At 38.1% G+C, this 5,383-nt stretch overlaps 1 pseudogene; it reads left to right on the plus strand.

The window, feature by feature from the left end:
• Window positions 1–1,854: 1,854 nt before the first annotated feature.
• LOC102852851 lies at window positions 1,855–5,375 on the plus strand (annotated as a pseudogene).
• The last annotated feature ends 8 nt before the right edge of the window (window positions 5,376–5,383 follow it).

Below are 5,383 nucleotides of genomic sequence, written 5' to 3' on the forward strand. Positions count from 1 at the left end.
CAAGACCAGGAGCATTAAGGAGCTGTTAATCAAATTTGTCACAAGTCATCAGAAATATCATAGGAACACGTAAGTTTCTATAGAGTCAATTTTTAAAACTTTTCCTCAAGTTGTTAAAATTTAAAGCTAATGTTAATACTCAGAAAATATTTTAGAATCTTTTCTAATCAAGACATATAATCACTACAATATTATTCTTACATTTTGTTATACAAGAATGATGTTATATTATGCTCTGATGATTTTATAAACATCAATCTCTGTTAAGTCTTTCACTTTTACGTCCATCAGTTTACTCATGGCTGACTCTCCAGAAAATTTTCTGAACCAGTAAATCACACAGGAGGAGGTTACACATCTTTCTCCGGCAGAACAGCTCATGGTTCTGGTGGTTTCAAAGCACACATCTTTGGGATGTCATTGCAATTCCTTTCCATTAAGCCACCAGAGTGACCCCACCCACCCACTAACTGGTATCTACTGTTAATTCATAATGATCTGAAAATTATCTTTTTTACTCAATCTCAGTTGTTGTTGCTGTTATGTTGTTAGGAATCATGAGTTGAGTATGACTCATAGGAAATGTATGAGCAACCCACCTGGACATTGTCCTATCCCGTGCCTTCCCCACAATCTCCAACACAAGCCCATTGCTGCAGTCACTTTGTCAATCCACCTGATTGGGGTTCTTTCTCTCTTTCCGTGCCCTTTTACTTTTCCCAAACATGATATTCCTCTTTAAGGAATAACTAGTTCTAACAATATGCCCAAAGATGAAGCTTCATCATCTTTGCCTCCAAGGAACACTATGCTTCTCCAAGACATATCTGTTTATACTTTTGGCAATCTTCTCCAACACCACAGTTCAAAGGCATCAATTCCCCATCTGTCATCCTTATTCATTGTCCACTCTCAGAAGCATATAGCAAGTGACTGAAGTCATAGCAAGTGACCTGAATCAGGTGCACCTTTATCCTGCCATTATTACTCTTCAATAATTTGGAGATGTTCTTACTAATACATCTAGTCTAATACATTCCAGTCTAATACATATCCTGAACTCCTGACTTCCGGTACCAAGTATATGGATTGTGGATCCAACTAAGATGAATTAATTGGCAGTCTCTATCCTTTCTGCACCCATAATGGTGCTGTCTATTAATCCAGTGGCAAGATTCTTTTGGTTTTTTTATGTTAAGATTAAATTTATATTTAAGGCTGGAGTGCTTAAACTTCTTTAGCAATAGATACAAAGCCTCCTCACTTTTAGCAAGTAGGGTTGTTGATGAGTTTTCCAACAATCTTTAATATCACGGTTTTCTTCATAGAGTCCAGCTTCTTGAATAAGTTGTTCTGCATGTAGTTTAAATAGGTATGGAGAAAGGATCCAACCCTGACACAAACCTTTCTTAATTATAACCCTGTTGCATTCTCTTACTCTGTTAGCACAATAGCTTTTTGGTTTGGGTATAGATTTCACACAATCACAATAAGTGTTCTGGAATTTCCATTCTTCTCAATGTTAGCCATAATGTGTTATGATCCACACATACAAATGTTTTTGCATAATCAATAAAGCACACCTAGGCATTTTTCGGCTATTCTTTGCTGTTAGCCCTGATCTGTCTGACATCAGCAATCATATCTCTAGATGTGCCTAAGAGAAATTAAGCTTTGATTAAACACAACACACTGTGGAACCAAGTAAACTAAAACTGTTAATCATCTCAAACGCTTCACCATCCATACTTATCCAAGCAAATAGCATCCATAAAAAAGCAAGAGTGGCAATATTAATCTCTATTAAAATGGACTTCAAGGTAAGAGTGTTACAAGGGATCAGAATTCCGCGCCATGAGAAACATGCTCAAGTCCAAGACTTTTAAGAAAAGGATTGTGCACAAGGATGATGTGTGAGATTATATCAACTGTGAGTGATGGGATGCACAGCAGGCGGAAGGGCGCATGAGGATATGAGCCTCGAGCCACAGCCTCAAGACCCATTCTGATGAGCAGTTTCTGTCCAGGCTGCACTACCTGATGCCAATGTGCTCCTGCACCAGACTGACTTTCTTGAGGACCATGCAATCAGGAATGTAATTATGCTGCAAACAGTTCTCCAAGAAGTGAGAAACAGAAGTGCTTTGGTTTATAAATGAATCCAAGATGTGGCTAATAATCATAAGAAGCATTTTTATACACTTGCTAATTAATACCACAGACAAACTTATGTAGAACAAAAACAGGGAGAAAATGCTAATGACAGAAATGATAGAGCTATTAGAGTAGCAGTAAAATGGCACCATGAACATTTGAAGAAAATATCAGAAGACAATTGTGTACAAGTTATCTTCATAACCAATGACAGGAGAAAAAAAGAAAACACACACACACACACACACACACACCAAAAACCAAAGAAAAGGCCGTAGAAGAAGTGATAGCAGTTTTCACTTGTGAGGAGTATGTAAAAAACCTCACTGTCAATTCTGAAGTTGTAGACTGCCTTGCCTGTTTGAGGAAGAAAGGAATGAAAGAAAGGCAGTGGGGGTGAAGAATAATATTATCAGAATAGCTCCCCTTAAGTAAACTACAACATGGAATAGAATCTGGCACATATCTTCAAGGGATATTTAGAACCAGTAAGGAAATCCATTTAGAAGCCAAAGTGTGGGTACATGGAGATATGGAAGACAAGAAAGAGATAACCTTATATAGACTTGAAACTTTAAACTGAGCTACTGATGAAGATATTGCGGCTGTTGAGCTGCTCCCCAAAAATCAGTGAGTAGCACCACCTTCAGTGGTTTTACATGATGAAAGTTAAAATGAAGATGATGTAGAGAAAGAAGAGGAGCAAGAAAGCATTCTCAAGGCTACTGTGAGAACATGTTAAAGTCTACTGGAAGAGTGTTGCTGTTGTTGTTATGTGCCGTCGAGTCGTTTGCGACTCATAGCGACCCTATGTACAACAGCCCTAAACCCTGCTCTATCCTGTGCCAATCGCACTGTCTCTGACACTCCCATCCCAATTACCCCAGTCACTGAATCAATAGACCTAATAGAGGGTCTTCCCCTCCTGCGCTGTCCCTCTACTCTACCAAGCATGATGTCCCTCTCCAAGAACCTGTCTCTTCTTACAACATGTCCAAAGTATGTCAGGCGAAGCCCCAGAATCCTTGCCTCCAAGGAGCAGCCTGGTTTAACCCTCTCTAGGATGAATCTTGTACATAGGGTTTTCAGAGGCCTGCCGTTTCAGAAGTGGATGGCCAATCCTTCTTCCTAGTCTGTCTTAATCTGAATGTTCAGATTTAGAGGAGTATCTGACAGACAGCAATTTGGGGAGTAGTGAAAGATAAATCCCTCATTTTGGAGTTGACCATTAGTTACAGTTAGTCCCTACCCTTAGCCCAGTGCCTTGATCCACTTATTTCCCAGCTCCACCCTCCAGCAGGATACCACTTCACTTCTACCAAATGCCTTCAGAATTAATTAATCTCCCATTGTCTAACCCATGACCTGACAGCTTGTCAGAGAGATTTTTTTCCCCTGTGTCCAGTGTCTCTTAAGTTTACTTGTACTGTCTCCGAAGGGATGGTGATGTCCTGTATAGATTGTGTTTTCTTCTTGACCCAAGGAACTGAAGACTATACTATGGCATGCTTTCCAAGTCTGATATCAAAGCATTAGGAAGACATCTCTTTACACCTGCTGATAACAGAATCCCTCTAATTTAAATAGATAACGACAGGCTTCTGCATGAGAAAGACAGAAAATCATTGTGGCTGTGGATTGGCCCAGAAATTCCAGATACCCCAATGGCTACTTCTTAAAAGAAAAATTAGATAATGTTGGAGATAAGGAAATGGAAACAGAAGTTTTGTTACTTTAGCATGATGTTCCCCATCATTCCTTTTTTTTTCAAGTTATTCTTAGATTAGTGCCAAAAACGTTGTGTAGCATTTCCAAGAAGGACATGAAAAACTGAGAAACCTGAGGCACCTGTGTGTTTGCAGTGGGCACCCACCAGGATATACTGATATAAATGATGCCTTACATTATAGAGAACTTAAAAACAGAAATTTAGAGGTTGACATTCATACTGCTGATGTTAGTCACTTTTATTAGTCCAGGAAATGCTTTGGATTAAGAATCAGCAAGAAAAGGAACAACTGTGTGTACCCTTGTGAAAAGAGAATTGACATGGTTCCAGAGTTACTTAGCTCTGACTTGTGTTCCTTAAGATGTATTGCGGACAGGGTGGCTTTTTCATATATTTGGGAAATGAATCACAGTGCTGATTTCATTTATCTTAAAAACCAGAATTACCAAAAGTGCTATTAATTCAAAGTCTTCTCTTACACATGCAGAAGCTGGGATGGGAATTAACTCAGCAACCATGAAGGATTCGTCTATGTAGTTTAAATGAACTAGCTGAAATTCTGAAAAAGCTAAGAATTTAAAAGCGGCTCTAACTTTCTCTCTCCATAAGTTCAATTCCACATGGGCAGTGAAACTCATAATCCTATAGATCTACAGACCAAAGAACTTAGAGAAACATATCCATGGTGAAAGAATTTATGTTACTTGCAAATAAATCTGTTGCCAAAAAAAATCCATAAAGAATTTTCTGAACATGCTTTGCTTTGAAAACATCCTGCTCCTTCTCCATCAAATTATGAAATTCTTCTTAAGGAAGCAACGTCCAAGAATTTGGAAGTAAGGACTGGCTCAGTAGTCTTTGGCTGACTCTTTGGATCAGGTCGAATCTCCTGCTTTCCCTTATCTAAACACTCTGTTAAGAATATTAGCCACCTGATGTATGATGTAAGCTGTTTACTTCTGTTCTTGAATGGAAAAAAATTTCCGTCACTATGGTTTAGCATTCCCAATATAGACATTTATTGATAATATAGACACCCATTAGAAGATATGCAGACTTTATTATCACTCATTAGCTATGGCAGCAAGCTGAGTCAAATTACCCAGAATTGACAGACAAAGACAAGCTTGCAGAATTATGTTAAATCTCACTTTCTGACCCAAAATGATGCAATATGCACAGCTTGCAGAAGTGGCATTTTACACCCAGTTATTTTTAAATGCAAAGGAATCGTAAGTAAAGAAGCCTGTATTTTATTTGCAAGAAAGAATGCTACTGTAGTATTAATTCCAAAATATGGGTTAGAAAGTAGAGTGTTTTTTTTTATAAGAAAAGGATAAATCAAAGTCATGACTTAAACTTCACTTAAAATAGAAGATACAGCATTATATATATGTGTGTATATAATAGAGTTAACGTGAAAAGCATGTTAAACTCATCTAATCTTCAGCATAAGAAAATCCAAATGTCCCTGGTAGAGCCACATATATGAAGAATAAG

The sequence above is a fragment of the Elephantulus edwardii genome, unplaced genomic scaffold, assembly GCF_000299155.1.
Source record: "Elephantulus edwardii isolate Elephantulus edwardi_28Jun2011 unplaced genomic scaffold, EleEdw1.0 scaffold00205, whole genome shotgun sequence".
NCBI lineage: Eukaryota > Metazoa > Chordata > Mammalia > Macroscelidea > Macroscelididae > Elephantulus > Elephantulus edwardii.